Consider the following 17,219-nt stretch of genomic DNA (forward strand, 5'->3'; position numbering starts at 1 on the left):
CCCTTGAGCCCTCTTTGCAGACAAAAAGCTGCCCTACCTCACCAGGTAAGACGATGTATTTTTCCTTTGCGGTGGAATCTTTTGGATGCAGTTGCTTTATTGCTTGAAAAAAATCCCCAAAGCAGCAGTGATATCCTATCCTTCAGTGTCTTCTTCTCCCCCGAGCATGCCTATTATCTCTAATCAATGTCTCCCCATGTATCATCTCCCCTTTGTTTGCAGAGATTCTAATTATTCAGGATATTTGCTGCTGAAATATTCAACTGATGAACAACTGATTGAAAGAGCTAGGGGCTGTTTCTGTGTTTTAGTGACCCATAGTCTTCGTGGCGTACCCAGTCTAGACATCACTGATTATTCAGCCAGTAGGACAGTTCACCCTGAGTGTGCTGCTGCTGCTCTCTGTGTGTGTGTGTGTGTGTGTGTGTGTGTGTGTGTGAGTGTGTAAAAGCAAATGTTTACCAAGAGATAGAAAAAACCTGATCAATTTGGAGAAAAAAAACATTTAGAAATAATAGACAGTTGTGATCTGTTTAGAGGCTGGGACTGCGATGGCATGTGGCCTTTGGGACGAGTTTTAGGGCTGACGGGCGGTTTTGATTCATCGCAATATGGACTAATGCAATATACAAATCCCAGGGGGAGGCGCAATATTTGTTAAAGGCAAAATATGTGTCAAACCATTCGGAATGAAGTATTGAGGTGCTGCAGAGACGTCCCGGCCTACAAGTCCTGTCCTACAGAATTAAGAAAAAATCTTTGTAACCTGTATTGTAATCTTGGTTTCTAACCCTACTTTTTCAATGAAAATGAGAATAAACAAAAATGATCATTCCTTCCAATACATATGATATGATAAAGAATCATATCGCAATTGCTATATCAGTCAAGTAGATGGGTTCCTCATATGGTGCAGCCCTAGTTTCGATGTGAGCAGGTGGTGATGGAGTGATGAGACGCCAACTCTGACTCACTCCGTCCGTTGCCTTTTTTTTCTTAGACCTTTTCTTTTCTTCTTCCCTGTCACTCTTGTTTATTCCTCCCTTTGCATGTTTCTGCCTTTATCTGCTTTGATCTCTCATCTCTCTCCCACTTCCCCCCTGTTTTTTTTTTTTTTCTCTCACACTCTTTTCCTTTCAATCTGTAGTGACTGGACATTTTTTTTATTTTAAAGGAGATATTGCTGCAATGGCACGCTTTGGGCCTATCCCTGTTCTGTCTATGACTGTGTGCCAGAAGTCGCCAGGGTGTGTATCCTATCCACAGTGACGTGCCCCCCCCCCCCCCCCCCCCCCCCCCCCCCCCCCCCCCCCCCCCCCCCCCCCCCACACACACACACACACACACACACACACACACACTTCCCCTCTATTTCTATCTCTGTCTGTCTGCATTGTTGCTTGGCAGCTCTGAGGCGAGCTGTCGTTTCCTGGTAACCAACTCTGGATGACACGGCATGGTGTAGGAGGGGAGGACGATGGGGTAAACGTGCCCTCTCTCTGTCCTCCTTTTGGGGTTACAAATTTAAGTCCTGTCCCCCCAATCATCATCCTCCCTTTTCCTATTTTTCCTGCATCCCCTTTTTGCCTGAGGTTGCCGCTTGGAAGGGAGGTTGCTGTTGCTGTTGCTGTTGTTTGACCAACTGTTGGGCAAAGCCAGTGGGAGACAGAGACTTTGTTTTGGAGTTGCCCTTGGTTCCAACTGCTGTTTGTCAGCAATGCATCTGAAATGTAATGGAGCCTAATGTGACAAAGATGTGACGCCTACTTCTCTTACTGCCAGTTAGAAACAAATCTCGAACTACAACTTTGTAGTTTAATCCTGCAATGAACACATGTTATCACGTTGCATTATGAGGATTGTAGGATCCAGGGTTTTGGGAGATTGACCACACCTTAGGATATTTGACCTCTTTAGCTTAGATTTTGAACATGAAAATGTACAACATGTATAATAGTGCAATAAAAAATACTGTATTTTTTTGTATTTCTGAGAGAGATTGTATATAGCCTACATGCTAACCCTGTTTTGGAATACATTGATTCAAGGGCTGTAACTAGATGCAGCATGAAACCAAAATCCTGACACTCCAAGATCCTGTGTTGCGTTGTGAGAAGGCAGAATTGTAACACACCCCTTCCAACTCCCAGAGTTATCCTTCCAGTCCAGATCCAGTGCTACCTCATCTTTAAATAACTATTAGTATTAGTCTTTTTTATTATTTTTTTTTAATGGTAACGGAGGTGTAACTACGAATACGGCCACTGTTCTGATTCGAGTGCCTGGGTCTGTTTCCTGAAGGTTCAGTAAACTGCCGTTAGAGTCCTTAGCACCGGAGTTAAGTGCTGACCAGGCTGGCTGCTAGCTGGCTGGGGGCTGACTGTGGGTGTGTCTGCAGACTGGGGCTGTAATGATAGTGGATGGTTGCTAGCTGGCTGGGGGCTGACTGTGGATGTGTCCTGGGACCTGGGGCTGTAATGATAGTGGATGGCTGCTAGCTGGCTGGGGGCTGACTGTGGATTTGTCCCGGGACTGGGGTTGTTGTCAGCTCTCATATCGACTGAAGTTTTGCAGCACCGGGAGACTGAGTCAGACAGACAGGGGTGTGCTAGCTAGCTAAATTACCATTAGACTAGTCGTCTATCTATAGAGTAAATATTTTACTAATGAATTGCGGGTTGAACAATGTTGTAATGTTATGTTATCTACCAAGAATTAGCTAACGCTACAGACCAAGCATTAGCTTTAGCTACTTATCAACAGCACCATTATAGGAGGCACCAAAGCACTTTTCCCTTTCTGTCCCTCCTACTGAAACGATTTTGGAAAGATTATTTTAAAGTACAAAAGAATCGAGTTTTGTATTGAATCGTAGGTCAAACATCATGATATGAACAAATCCTGGGTTTGGTGTAGCGTTAGAGTCCTAATTGATTCCTATGATAGATTAATACTAAAACTGGGTCCACTTAGCTTTTTATTATGCTTACAACCCCATCTCATGGTGTGCATCAGCACAAGAAGTTTCTTGTTGTTTGTAGTGTAAATACTGAGACGTAAAACTTTTAACCTCACCATCTGGTTGATTATCCAGCTGCCAAATGAGATGTTTTAGTCATCCAGTAATTGCAACAGTATCTTTCAAAATCAACTTCTCGTGCTGCGGTGTTTTTGATCTCCATCAAAGATTTGAATGTGCTGTATGTTATTTTCAGAGGCAAACAAAGACAAAGGGACATTGCGGTCGAGTCAAAACCACCCTCAACTTTGACAGAATGCCCTAAAGTTTCTGTTGAAAAGTGACACTTGATGGATATGTAGCTTGATGTCACTGTCAAAGATGAGGAGAGCCATACAGACAGATGCTGAATAAAAAAGACAGCATGTTATTTTGGGCGTTATGCGGGAAATATGTGACGCTTAAATGTAGCGCTGTTGAGGAATGCATGATGTTGCCACATAATAGAAAGTAAGGATTACTGAAGAAGTAGGGGTGGGACAATCGATACAGCAATATAGTTGTCCCTGTTCATCCGATACAACAATCAATATGCTGATGCCACTTATCATTTTTTTAAAAATAATTGTTAATAATAAGGCACTACAAATAGATTTCCCTGCTCCCAGCATTGCTACTTCACGGCTCCTCGAGGTGGTAGTAGAAGAAGAAGAGGTTTTCAACGTAATGATCGTTCTCTTAATACATCCCTGGTGATGATAGACAGCAGTTTACATGCCCCAGCCACGTTTAAATCCAAAGTCTGGACCCATAGTTGTTCTAAAGTTATTATAGTTTAATTTTTATTAAAACTGTGCTGCGGAATTGTGCTGTTTTCTAACAGTTTGGACTTGCAGTGAATAAAGAGAGAAAACCTGCACTCAAACTTTTCACAGGGAAGTTAGACCAATATTGTGATGTAACTTTACAGGATTTTCTAACAATCTATGGATTTTCACAGAATTGCTGTATCGTAATATCAGTATCATGAGCCATGTATCGTGCATTGTATTGTGAGGTGCCCTGTTATTCCAACCGCTATGAAGAAGTGGGCATCCTTTGAGTAAATCAGCAAAGCACCACTTTTGGTGTTTGCTATGTCAGGAGAATAATTAAGAATAACGCATTGAGAACTGATTCCTACCTGGAATTGTTTCAAATATTACGATTCCTATAAAATATTTTCTTTATTGGAGTCATTTGGAGGATTTTGGCTTCAAATCCAATCATCACTTCCCAATATAATATGTGCAAGTTTTGGTTTACGTAAGCAGCCGGACGCTTGTTGGGTTGCAGCCATCAAGCGCAGTAAGCGGCGCTCTAGTGTGGCTTTACTTTACATTGAGAAAGCAATTGGAAAACTGCAACCCACCATTGAATTACAGATAAAATGTTCCTCCTATTTGTGAAATAAGCATGCGACACATTTCAACTCCACCCCTGAAAGAATTGGAATCGAGAATTGATCAAATCCATATGATGACCAACCTTATCAATATGGATAAATGAATGTACTCTATATATAAAACTACAACACATGAGGCATTTACAGCAGTCCGACTTACTTGTTTCAGCTCAGTCCACATCGGAGATCAACAGACCACCAGACCCTAACATAGGGGTTTCTAAAAATGTAACGCACATGTTCAGCCTCTTCACATTGTTGATGGTGAAAGTTTAAAATCTCAGCCTGCAGGTCCTGTTTTGGACCGCCTTGTACCGTCATGCCGATTGATGAATGTGTGTGTGATGTTTTTTGGCCACTAAGAAACCTACCTATATCTATGAATATAGGCCAGGTCACCCACCTGTTTTCACTCTTAAGTGCAGCTGTTGCCTCGGGGGCACAAAGACCTCCACCTGGTCCTGCCTGGTTTACATGACGCAGTGAGGGAAAGTGCTGCCGGCATGTGTTTGAGCTTGTAGATTACTGGATGTGACAGGCAGAGTGTTTGGTTTTCACATATACAGTATGAGACGTGTTAATATGTGGATCCAAGGTCTTCTCTACTATTTTTTTGTCCAATAAGATGTGGATACTTCAAGTAGCATAATCTAACATATGTCATGTTACTGCTTAGCACTAGATACTGTATGTTAAGGCCAGATGATAAGTGATATCTTAAGCAATTTTGAATAAGGTAATTTCTCCTTTCTATCTAACAAGCGTCATACATCTCAAAATTAATACCATTATTCTAATAATTTCCTGAAAATAACTGTAATTGTGTACTAGTTACAGGGAAAATTGAGAAAATGTTCTGCTGCTCCAATTCAATTCAATTTTAATTATAGTATCAAATCATAAGAGTTATCTCAAGACACTTTACCGATAGAATAGGTCAAGACCACACTCTATAATTTACAAAGACCCACAAATTCCAGTTATTCCTCCAAGAGCAAGCAATTAGTGCGACTGTGGCGAGGAAAAACTCCCTTTTAGGAAGAAACCTGGGACACACCCAGGGTCTTGGTAGGTGGTGTCTGACGGGGCCGGTTGGGGGGCGGTGATGAACAGTGGCAACAACAGTCACAACAATACATGATTGAAGTATGACTAGAAATAGTAGTTGTGGTAGTTCATGGCGTAGCAGGGCACTGCAGGGCATAGCAGGATGAAGCAGTGTACTGCAGGGCGTACTGCTCCAGTGCTTACAATGCCCTGCCCCCCCCCCCCCCCCCCCTTCCTCTTCAAACTGCTCATCTCTTCTCTATTGTTTCCTTTGGATAAATTAATGAGCCTCTTTCCCGGCAGAGTTTGGCTCATTAGCCACTCAGGCCACTCTGTAATCAGTGCAGAGTGTGTGGAAGTGTGGAAAACAGTCTCCGCTCTGTCTCTTTCCACCTGTTAGATTGCACTGAGTTTGCCGTGTCCCCTGCTGAATAAAGGAGTGCAGGTCCACATGCACAGTTGTGATAAGGAAAGGCGAAGTGAATCATAGATGCAATTACTCACCGGGTAACTTCAAGTGAAGTCGGTGATGAGAAAAGATAATGAGAAGCCACAAATGCTTAACACCATATCTGAAATGGATAATGGATATCAGATTTGGAAGAATAGGAATACGTTAAGAAAATCATATTTTGGACGTGAATATTCCTTACCTTGACTGCGAGTCCTCGTGGCTTTGATGTAACATGAATTAACTTGAATGCGTTTTTGTGTCTGTTTCATGGAGGCATGCAGGGGCCCAAGGGAGTGTGCGTGCATGTTGGTCTTTGGGGAGAAGGAGGCTGTCTTTGTGAATTATAGATGAGGAAGTGGGGGCGATGGCCAAGTTGAAAAGAGAAGAAGCGGAGACCTCAAAGGAGAGATTCTGTCAAATTACTGGCTGGTTGGACCAAAACATGCACAAATCACAGCAGCTTTAACAGCCACATTATTAACCCCCTGTGTTGTCTGCACATCAAAATTGAAAAATCAACACTTTTGTTGATGCTTTTTATCAATGTTTTTAAATTTTTCTTACGTTTTTTCCATTTTTGCAATACTTTTGACGCTTATTTTAAATGTTTGGCCCTTTTTTTGACATTTTCAACACTACGTAACACTAACTTCATAACTTTAGTGTTATAGTTATTTTTGGAATTTATAGAAAATAAGCCTCATTTATAGGAAATTAAACCTAATGTTTGAGTTGGAAAAGCATGAAATTTTGGAATTATTTAGACTAAAATTAAAGGAATGGATGTTGATGAATAATCACAGACTGGAATATGTCAACTTTTACTCAACACTATTTCAAAACCACTTCAATTCTTTTTTTTTTTATGAATATAAAATTGAAAAAGAGACGCCAACATTGATGAAAATAGATTTTTACTTGCCAAAGAGCGTTGTATGGAATCAATCATGTCATTTTGGGTTATTAAAAAGAACATTGATATAGGAAAACAGGTCAATTTGACCCAAGGACAACTTGAGGGTTAACATACTGTACACTGTGTAATTTTCTGGCACTAGTTTTCCTTTTAAAACACATTTATTATATTTATTATTTAATTGAAATCAGTGTGTGGGTTTAAGCACCCAGATATACTTTTATTTAAATTACAGGATTACTAAAAATAACCCAATAATACTTACTTTTTAGCCTTTAGCTTGCTGTAGGAATAGTTCTTGATTTAGCAACTAAGCCTTCAGGTGACATAACGCTAGCTCTTGCAGCCATGTTTGATTACCTTAGTAAATCTAGCGCTACGTTTCTAAATATAGTCCTGTTGTAGTGTTGGAAATTCCTGGTTATGTCATGTTGTCATCGGATGCTTTGCATAACATGCTGTCTAGATAGCTAAGGTCGGAAGATAGTTTAAGTCACAGAAAGCAAATTAGATAACAAAGACGTGTCCATATATAGGAAATATTGATAGTTCTTTACCTACCGTCATCCACTGATCACCGCGTTGGCAGTTTGACACCAAAGCTCTGACACCTTCTTGCCATATGTGATGATCGATACAGCTTTCTTTTCTTTTATCTATGTTTTCCAATAGCTTTGTATGGTATGAAAATTGCAATTTGGATAATTATGCTTTTGTGTGACAGATTCCTAAAATGCAGATGGCACTGATCAATTAAAGTAAACCAGATAACTGTGGAAAATATCTTCCTGTGATGATGGGCTCATCCCCTCTATCTCTTCTGCTGGATCGTTTCAGCAAAAGTTCCACAAGGTTTATCGAGCCTTTTAAAAATAGGGCTGAGATTAGGATTAATTTCCCATTTGCTTTGTCTCTGATGATGAAGTCAAATCGGTGGATTGGGTCAGCCTCTGACCTCCTTCCTCTGTTTTTGACTCTTCCCTTCCTCCATCTCTTCTCTCTTTGTCTTCTATTTGACATGTTGACCCTCCCTCCTCCCAGGAGGAACATGCAGGTCAAGACAAATACCAGACAACAAAAATGCTGTTTTCGTCCTTTCCAGAGACTCAAGAGAAATTGCCTGTTTGTTCACAGGCCCATCCCTAACACATCGACCCAGGGGGATGTGCTACTGGAGGTTGATGATCATCTTGTGCAATTTATACGATTTTCATATGTAATAAATAAAGAAAATCAGCTTTTCTTTCTGTAAAAGCTGTAATTAATGAGTTTTGGATATTAGATACTTTATGTTCAGACTGGCAGTGGTATGTAGAGGGTAGTTGTCATTATTAGTGCAGTAATAAATGAGTAATTTGGTAGCTGATCACAAAGAAGACAGGAATTCACTCATGAATTCCTTATTTCCGCCCAATTACAGTTAACTTGCATCAGTTACTTAATTAGTTTCGTTTCCGAGATCACAAGCTCCAATTGTGAATTCATGATTTATTAAAAACATGGGTGCAGTTTTGGAAGAAGAAGAAAACAAAGATATAGAAGATTTCAGGTCAGCTGCTGTGCTCGGTTAAAAAGGTGGCTTAGAGTTTAATGCTTCTATTTCTATCACTCTCCTCCTGATATTTTTGGGTTGTGTGGTAACTATGCATCTCTTTATATCTTTTTTTTTCTTTTTGGCTAAGCGTCCCCAACTGGCTAGCCGTCCCCTATTTGAGACATCACTTACTATGTGACCTTACTCTTCTCTTACCCTTTATGTCTATTTTTCTTTATTTCTGCAGACAAATAACAAATCCAAGGAAAATAGTAACATTTGATCCAATTCCTTCAAATTAAAAGACCATTCCAGTAGGGGTTTTGCATGTTTTAATCCATGTAAAACAAAGTCCATGTTTTGTTGTTGTCAACTTTTTTTTTTACAAGTGACATGAGGTGTTGTTTTTCCATATTTCTGGTACACACACTAAAAGCTCATCAGAAATCATACACAAGACACTTTTTGTAGTTTCTCTACATTAAAGTCTGTGAATTCTCAATCAAGCCCCGCTTCATTACTCTGCTTTCTAATAATACAACTTTCTTCCTGCATGCAACAAAAATATGGAAAAAAACTGTCAATTAAAAGAAAATGACAGAAAAATCATACAGTTCTGGGAGAAACTTTAGGTTTAATTTGATAATGTTAACTAAACAATACTAAAAGACTAAAAGTTTTCCGTAAAATGTGAAATTATGAAATTGCAATGATGATAATGAGTTAACATGAAAAGCATGACCACACCATGTGTTACAGCATAAGAAACACAAAATAGAATTCAGTGAGACAACAAAAAGGCTTTTAAAAAAACTGGGGATCCAAAGGGGGAAAAAACATGATGACATGAAAGGTTATAACATGATAGGTGATAAACAAAGACAAGATGATTACCCAAACTACCCCGTAGGAGAAAGGTCTCTTTGTCTCTCTCTTCTCCAATAAATCAACCTCCTTCCTGTTTGGAGAATCTCTGCTCAGCTCTCTTTCTACTTCATCTTCTATCTTTTTCTTCTTCTCCCTAACAGCCTGCTTTGGCACCAGAACCTCCCCCCGCCCCCCCCGACAATCCTTTCACACTGTTTTAATGTTAACAGGATGCTCTGTTTTCTACCTCCTTACAGTCCAAAAGCAGCGTAAACGTGCAAATCTGTTTTCCTTCACGGCTGTCTTAAGCCTGAACTCATCCCCTGGCTCAGCCCCGACGGACCAATCCAAGATTTTCACAAATCTCAAAAACAGCTCCAGAGTTGACACGCAGATGACTCGTTCACTTGTAATCTCTAACAAAATAACCACTTTGATTTCTTTTTTTTTTTATTGTTGTCATCCCTGTTTCCTTGGAAACTATCCTACTGACCTTTGTTTTCTTTTTTTTTCTTTTTTATTTCAGGGTGTCTGTAGTCACCTTCATTAACTTTGACTTTTTTCTACTTATTGTTTCTCAGCAAGGCTAGTGCTTCTTGGTCCCTTTCGAGTAGTCCCTGCGGAGGAGGGGCAGGCTAGTTCACAAAAAATTCCTTGAAGGGTTAATTGACATTTCTTTAAACCAATCACATTTGTCTTGGGCGGTGCTAGCTAAGCGCCGGACGGAGCCACGGTGCCGCTGCAAAATTGTCTCGGGAAGGAACTTGTTTTGGTGGAACATGTGTATGTTCAAAAGTAGTTTTAGTCGTGCAACAGAAAACTAGCTAGCTGTCTGGATTTACCCTGCAGAGATCTGAGGAGCAGTCAACCATAGTCCTCAGAAATCCATCTTATCATCTAACAAGAAAGCAAATAAGTCAATATCCCAAAATGTAGAACTATTTCTTCAAGTTTGCATCTATGCCCCAAAAAAACACAATGCAGAATTTTTTTGTAAAGATATTTCCAGCACTTAGATATTATGCCACCTTCACTTAGAGCATACAACAAAACAAATTAAAAGATAAAAAGAAATGACAAGCAAATCATTCATTCATGAAGGGAAATTTGATAATGCGAACAATGGGAGTAACGCCATTCATTTTAGTATAAAATATGCAGGTGCAATGAAATTAACACAACAAAATAAGCAAATTAACCAAATATATTAACATGAAATGCATGACAAAGTCCTGTGATGACACTCATGATCGCCAAAAAAGAAAAGAAAAAAAAAGTCAACCAAATAGCGTTTTTAATGTGAAAACACACACTCATGCATGGCCACTGAACAGACTACTCTTTGGTTTTGTTGTTGTGTACAGCCCATCAGTGCGGCAGCTTAAAAGGCAGACGAGGCCACACTGAGGTTTGGATTAATGTTGCTGGCAGACTCAAGGTGACAAAGCTAAGCTGCTGTGCGCGTGCACGGCTCGTGCACAGCTGTGTTTAACACGAGGCTGACATGAGAGCTAAATGGGTTCAGGCATTTGTCAGACCCAGTGATTTAACTCTTTATGTTTATTTTCTAAGGAGGAGTGTTCAACTGTAGTGCTGCACATTATTGATGTCCTAACATGTGTTCCTTCTTCTTCTACCTCCCTCTTTCTTCATGCAGATCTGAACAGACACTTCAACCCAGCACCGGTCTGTTTGGTCCATCAGTGAAGACAGCGCTTCAAGTTAGGTAAGCTAATACCATTTTTTTTTTTTAAACAAAAAAGAGTCTAAAGTCATCTCACACTTAAACAAGTTAGAAATCTACGTCTGGACCGCTGCCAGATAGTATTATTTGCACTACATCCATTCATGACATTTCACACTCACTTTTCCCATGACTCATGGGGCCTCAGGAGTCAGATCTAAGTGGCTGCACTCAGCCAGATGATTAGCTTGGCCGTCCATGGATGTATAATAGAGAGGGGGAATTATACTCTACAACATGTTGGACGGAAGAAGGGACGATTGTTTGGGTTGATGTCATGCAAGATATTTTTGACTGGCAAAAAAAGCAGTCATTAACTTGAAACTCGGGTTTTGACTGTTACGGTGGTCAAATGTGTGAGTCGCATGGCAGGAAATGGAATGGAAAAAAAAAAAATTCAGAGAAGTCTTTTGTTTGTGCGTGTCTATATTTAGATCATGTTAACTATGTGTTTGCTCCCGATGGGTTGTGGGTTTAGCTTAGTGGATGCATTCGGGGTGTCATTTAAAGGGTGTGTTTGTGTGTTTGCGTGTGGTTCATTTTTTGGGTGTTTGTGCATGTGTTCAGGTTGATTTGAACAGGGTGTGTGTGTGTGTGTGTGTGTGTGTGTATGCTGGGCGTGGGCTGTGGACTGTCATTATCCTCGCTGCCATGAAGGACACGTTATAATGTAAGAAGGCTGGTGAGGGAGGACTCAGTGCTGTGTGTACATGTCACAGTTGTTGCTCTATATTTTTGGTTGGGACAATTTCCAAGAATTATTATGCAAAAAAAGCTGAAGTCCTTTTTTTTAATTTTTTTATTCTGGTTGCCTGTGCTTTAACTTGTACGTATAATTATAAATGAATGATTTACAGTAATACACAGTTATCACACATCTGCTCTAAATCACCATTCGATCACACAGTGTGGGAGGGACTCACATCCTGTTTTATGATTTTTATTGATGCATTTTGACTTTTTAAAGATGGCCCTTTTTTATTTATACAGTAGGTTTAGCCATGGTTTGTTACTTCTCATGGTAACCGCCCATTTCTTCCCATTAAATTGCTGTTGCTGGTGCAGCAAAACAGTGATACACTTACATACCACCCCCATCAGCACCAGCCAAAAAAATCTAAAAATGACATCAACAGCCCAACCAGCAACCAGCCATCAGCGTATTGATGGATTTAAATGGTTTGGCTGACATTTGTGTAAGTGCTATTGGGAAAGACCCCTGGAGCTGCGCCTGGAGGATCGGGTGACCTATTTCAGGATCCATAACATGTTCAGAGTCCACTCTCAACCAGCATCCTCTCCTGACCACCACCAGCCCCTCCCACTCCGGTGCTCAATTCACCATGGGAACAGTGACATCACCGTGGGGCGGATGTGTGCCAGGAAGCATCTACTCCTCTGATGAGATTGAAGAATCTAACTAAAGAGAAGGGGAAAGCATGCGTGCCGGCAGTGAGAGGAGGGAATCAAATCTAAAGTTAGGACGCAGAAGAGACACAGCTTTCAGTTTGATTTAATAAGGCATAAATCATCTTGAAGGAGGACAATTCATTGTGCAGACATACTTTACTCTGAAAATTCCCTAAAAATCCAATAATACCAATCAAGTTCTCACAATGAGCCATTTGAAATATCAGCAATTTGATAAGCACGTTGCTAAAGACTCAAGAAAGCACTATTGACTATAACTGCTGGGATCCTAATTGAGATCTATGTTTATGGTCACTTACTGTATATTTTTCTGGAATTTAAGTAGTTTATAATGAATGAGTTATAATGGTAATGTTAGGTAACTGTTGTTTGTAATCAAAACTATTTTATCTGTGTTTTATTTAGAAATGTAAGAGTCATGCTGAAGTAGTTTAGAGTAAGAAACTTTGCAAACAGCTGATTGGATGTGACACACCGCAGCGTCATTGTGGCATGAAGGTTATAAAGGTCATCTTATGATCACCTTGACACTTGCAGCAGACATCCTAAACATTCATTTCATCAGAAAAGATTGGATTTAAATCACACTTTATCAGTCCGGTGAATACATTTCTTGCGGTCAGTATTCATGCTCAGATTTTAAAGACTGTGATCAAAGATGGGGAGGAATAACCAGTAGGCTATGATAAGCACTTATTTAAAAGGACTACGACACACTCAATTTATGGAGTATACACATTAGATAAGATGAGCACTATTTTTTGACTTGTACAGATAGAAAGTCTAGTTTGCAAAAAGTTGATTTTACGTCTGTTTCACATGCTCACATTGCTAACTACGTTGGTTTTTCAGAAAATATGTTCTAATCTTATGTCATTGTTATTGTCACAGCATCAGTGTTGCTTAATTCAGATGTTTTGGCATGATGAGATATGTTTCTGAGAAGTAACGCCTTATTAGTTCCCAGTGCACCAATACTGCTGTTATTACGGTATTTAATCTGCAAGGAGAGGAATCAGCCCTGCACATGGGCATGTGTGCGAGTGTGTGTGTGTGTGTGTGTGTGTGTGTGCGCCTTGCCCGTCATGCTGCTGTTCACTATATACACAGTTCATTCACGCTTTAATGGCAGCGCTCATTATTGCCATGTCAATCCCCCACACGTTTTGCTGAGTCAGCACAACATAATCCGCTGCTGCTGAGGGGGAAGCTGCTGGATTCTGGGTTGATTACAGGACAGGGCACCCTTGACTGTCCTGCTGTCCTCCTCAGGGCTAATGTTTAATGTGACAGTTTGCCCTCATCCACTGCAAAGTATTACACAGGGTCAGTATCACAAGCCATGTAAACAGTCACACTTTCATATGCAAAATGCCCTTCAGTAGAGCAACTAATATTTCAATGACAGGAAGTATCACTTTCACGCTAACTTTGACTTTGACGTGAAAGCTCAAAGGGAAGGAGTAGAGGAAGGAGGGGCAGAGTGTGTCTTAGAGAGGTCAAACATGTATGACTCATTGTCCTCACTGACATAATATTGGAACTGTAGTCCATGTAAATAAATTATTAACTTATAATTTAAATAATGAAAATAGGTTTTCCTGGATGTTTCCCCTTATGTGTTGGGAGAGTAAAAGGAACTCAGGCAACGGATATAAAATAAAAATACTGGTTTAAATGGCTTAACACAGCATTGGTTAGGAAATGTTTGACCACATGGCCTCCACATTTGGATGCAGATATGATATTCAGAGATAGAATAATACTGTTAACCGTCCAATCTACAATTGGGATGTGGAAAAGCATACCTAAAGTTCGAGACCTCACACACACACACACACACACACACACACTTGAGCGCTCCCACATTGGATTAAGGCCAGGTTGGCCTACTGAGTCTGGCTGCCAGAGATTCCATCCTCCCTCCTAAATGGATGGTGGCATTCCGATGTGAAAGGCGTGATGAGTGACCCAGATTGGGGTGGGGTGGACGGAGGGGGGTTGGCGCAGACGGGAGGGAAGTGAGGTCGGATTAGGGACGGGGTGGAGTCGGTAAAGATGGGGGGATGCTGCGGCTGGAAGTGTGAGGTGTTGAAAGACAAAAGGAAGAGGGAGAAAAGAGAAGTCGGTCAAGCCTCAAGCCTGCTGCCCTTCTCTCTTGTCCCATGCTGGCATGTTCAATTTAAGAAATCAATCCTGAGATGTGATGTCATTTGACAGTGCTTTTTTGACTTCCAGTGTAGGTGATTTAACCCTTTGAAGATAAGGACATTGTGATGATTCACATGCTGTGCACTTAGGGGCTAACTGCTGGGGTTCTTTCCTTTCAGAGAGTGTAAAAGTCAAACAGTTTTTAATAGTCTGAGATTCTCTAAAGGATATTGCTATAACCTGGTTTCTAAGAACGTGTCACATCTTAAGTGTAGGTGGTTTTGGTTTATTTTAGTCCACCCTTAATGGCACCAGAGATCACTTCTTGTCTGCAGGTGAGCCACATCGGTCTAGAGTATACCTAGTTTTTTCATTTTTGTCAGATACCCACAAAGCTAATTGCAGATTTATTAAAAAACCTGTTGCTGTTTTGATGTTACGTTTGGAAAGATGCCCATTCTACACTTTTAATTTTCTTTTTATCACAATAAGCTAAAAGGGAGCCGAGGGAGAGGACAATGTCAGATTATGTTAACCCCAAGAAGCTGACAAGGTGTGCCTGAAAGGCCAGGTCCTGAGGGTGGGCGAACCCGGACATCAGTAGATAAATAAAGAATTTGGCACTGCATTAGGGTTCTAAAAGGACAGGTGTTACTACTACTGTAACTCGCAACCAATGCTACCAGTTTTTCTTCCACTTTCATCCACTTTATATTAAAATGTCAGTGGTTCTTAGTATTTTACATTCTGCTGGTATAGGGGAGTCAAAACATCAACACAGCAAATAAGCCAACAAGTAATACAAGAGGTTTTTGAAGTCTATCTAGACACCTGGGGTGAAATGCATTTGGATTTGTGAGAAAAAGTGTGCTGTGCATGCATTCCTCTGCAGTTAAGAGCCTGTTCCTCTCAACTGTTTATGTAAACAGACGATGTGTATGTCATCCTTTGTAGGGACAATATGTAACATTACGAAAACAGCAGCTGAAAGCAGGTCAATGCAATTCTGAACCACCATCAGCACAATCTGGCTGTCCCCGCACCGGTTTTCTTCCTTCACAGCTGGGACGAGACTGAGCCCTGGGCTGAGATTTTCAGCTTCAGACACTTTGGTCACATATCTTTCAGTGTCAGTAGGTCTTTCTCCTCCCCTCTCTCTCTCTCTCTCTCTCTCTCTCTCTCTCCCTTCTCTGATCCTTCCATCTTCCCACTGCAGCAGACATTAGCCCCGATCACTGTGAGCCTGTCGTCATGCAGCGCTGCAGGGAAGGAGAAAGACTTCAAACGTAGTGACGAGGGAAGAGAGATTGAGACAAAAGAGAACTGTAGGCTATTTCACAAAGTATGTATATACTGTACATATTTGAGGACTGAAGCTGCCAAGAATTTGACATGTCCCTGATTTATTTTGTCTCAGCTGGGTTGAAAACAAATCAATTAGATATTCAATTGTGACATTTTGAAAGTTTTCTTGCTGAGAGTTGTTTTTTGCCATGAGACGATTGATACATCTCTCATGTCTGTGTGATTAATATGTAACCTTTCAGCCTGTTAGCTTATCGCAACTGAATGGAAAGAGAGATAGCATCTAGACTGGCTCTGTCACATTTTAGATCAGATTCATATTGATCAACTGCAAAAGTTTTCAAGCTAGTGGACTAGTGGATATGAGCTTATTTTACTATTCTAAAATTTGGGTGAATGTGTTTGGAAACGGATCAGCGTGGCTTGAAAAATGCAAAATACTGATGGAGGAGAGAGAGGAAAACGGTAGGAGAATCAGGATGAAAAAGACAAATGTAGACAAATAGATGAATATGAAATGGAAAAGAGGAAAGAAGCAATAAATAAATATAAACTACTTTAAGCTCAACAAAAAGCTACCAGCTAACGGACATAGTCCGAAAGAAAGAAAGGGATAGGACAAATGGAGGAAGAAAGGATGATTTGTTATGATAATATGAGCTGCAGCTGATAATGATGCAGTTTAACTTGGCTGCTAGCAAGGGAGGGCCCCCTGCTAATCTTGTTTAAAAAGCAACATCATGTCTTTCCCCTAAAGGGAAAAAAGGCTTTTATGAGGGTGCATGCTTGATTAGAATGTAGATACATTGGTGGTGCATACTCGATTGGGACAAACCTTTTGTCATTATAATTGGTGGATAAGAGCTTGTTGCTCTGTAGTGAAGGCAGTGAGAGCTGTAATAGGTGCTGCAGTCTGGCATGTTCTGCACAAGTGTGTGTGTGTATGTGTGTGTGTGTGTGTGTGTGTGTGTGTGTGTGTGTGTGTGTGTGCAAAGCACTTTTTCGTCTGAATCGGACAAAACTGTCAAACCCATCTGTTGGACCCCCCATAAGACCTGTTCAGGTTGCCATGGTAACAACCTCGTTGTCATTGGTGAGGGGATATGTAGGGTGTGTTTTCATCATTTGACAAGCTGCTTTCTGCAGTGCACCTTCCCTCTTTTTGTTTTTCACATATTCAAGATTTGTATAAATTCTGTTTTAGATGCTATTCACTCATTTGTTTATTGTTGTGTGTTGGATTGAAGCTGGCCTCTCAAGCAGTAAAACATATGCCATTCAGGTAATACTTATTAGGCAAGGCAAGGCAAGGCAGCTTTATTTGTATAGCACATTTCAGCAACAGGGCAATTCAAAGTGCTTTACAC

The 17,219-nt window shown here is 40.6% G+C and overlaps 1 protein-coding gene across 11 annotated transcripts in view; it reads left to right on the forward strand.

Moving 5' to 3' along the window:
• LOC117939225 (microtubule-associated protein 2-like) overlaps positions 1-17,219 on the forward strand; it is a 58,559-nt gene that overhangs the window by 21,941 nt on the left and 19,399 nt on the right. For 10 of the 11 annotated variants that reach the window (XM_034864334.1, XM_034864339.1, XM_034864338.1 and 7 more), the window contains exons 1-2: positions 1-45; positions 10,879-10,947. The exon at positions 1-45 is cut by the window's left edge and continues 177 nt beyond it. The gene's annotated coding sequence lies outside the window, so the exon portion shown is untranslated. The remainder of the gene's footprint in view (positions 46-10,878; positions 10,948-17,219) is intronic. The other variant, XM_034864335.1, reaches the window with a different exon arrangement.

The sequence above is a fragment of the Etheostoma cragini genome, chromosome 24 (genome assembly GCF_013103735.1).
Source record: "Etheostoma cragini isolate CJK2018 chromosome 24, CSU_Ecrag_1.0, whole genome shotgun sequence".
NCBI classification, from domain to species: domain Eukaryota; kingdom Metazoa; phylum Chordata; class Actinopteri; order Perciformes; family Percidae; genus Etheostoma; species Etheostoma cragini.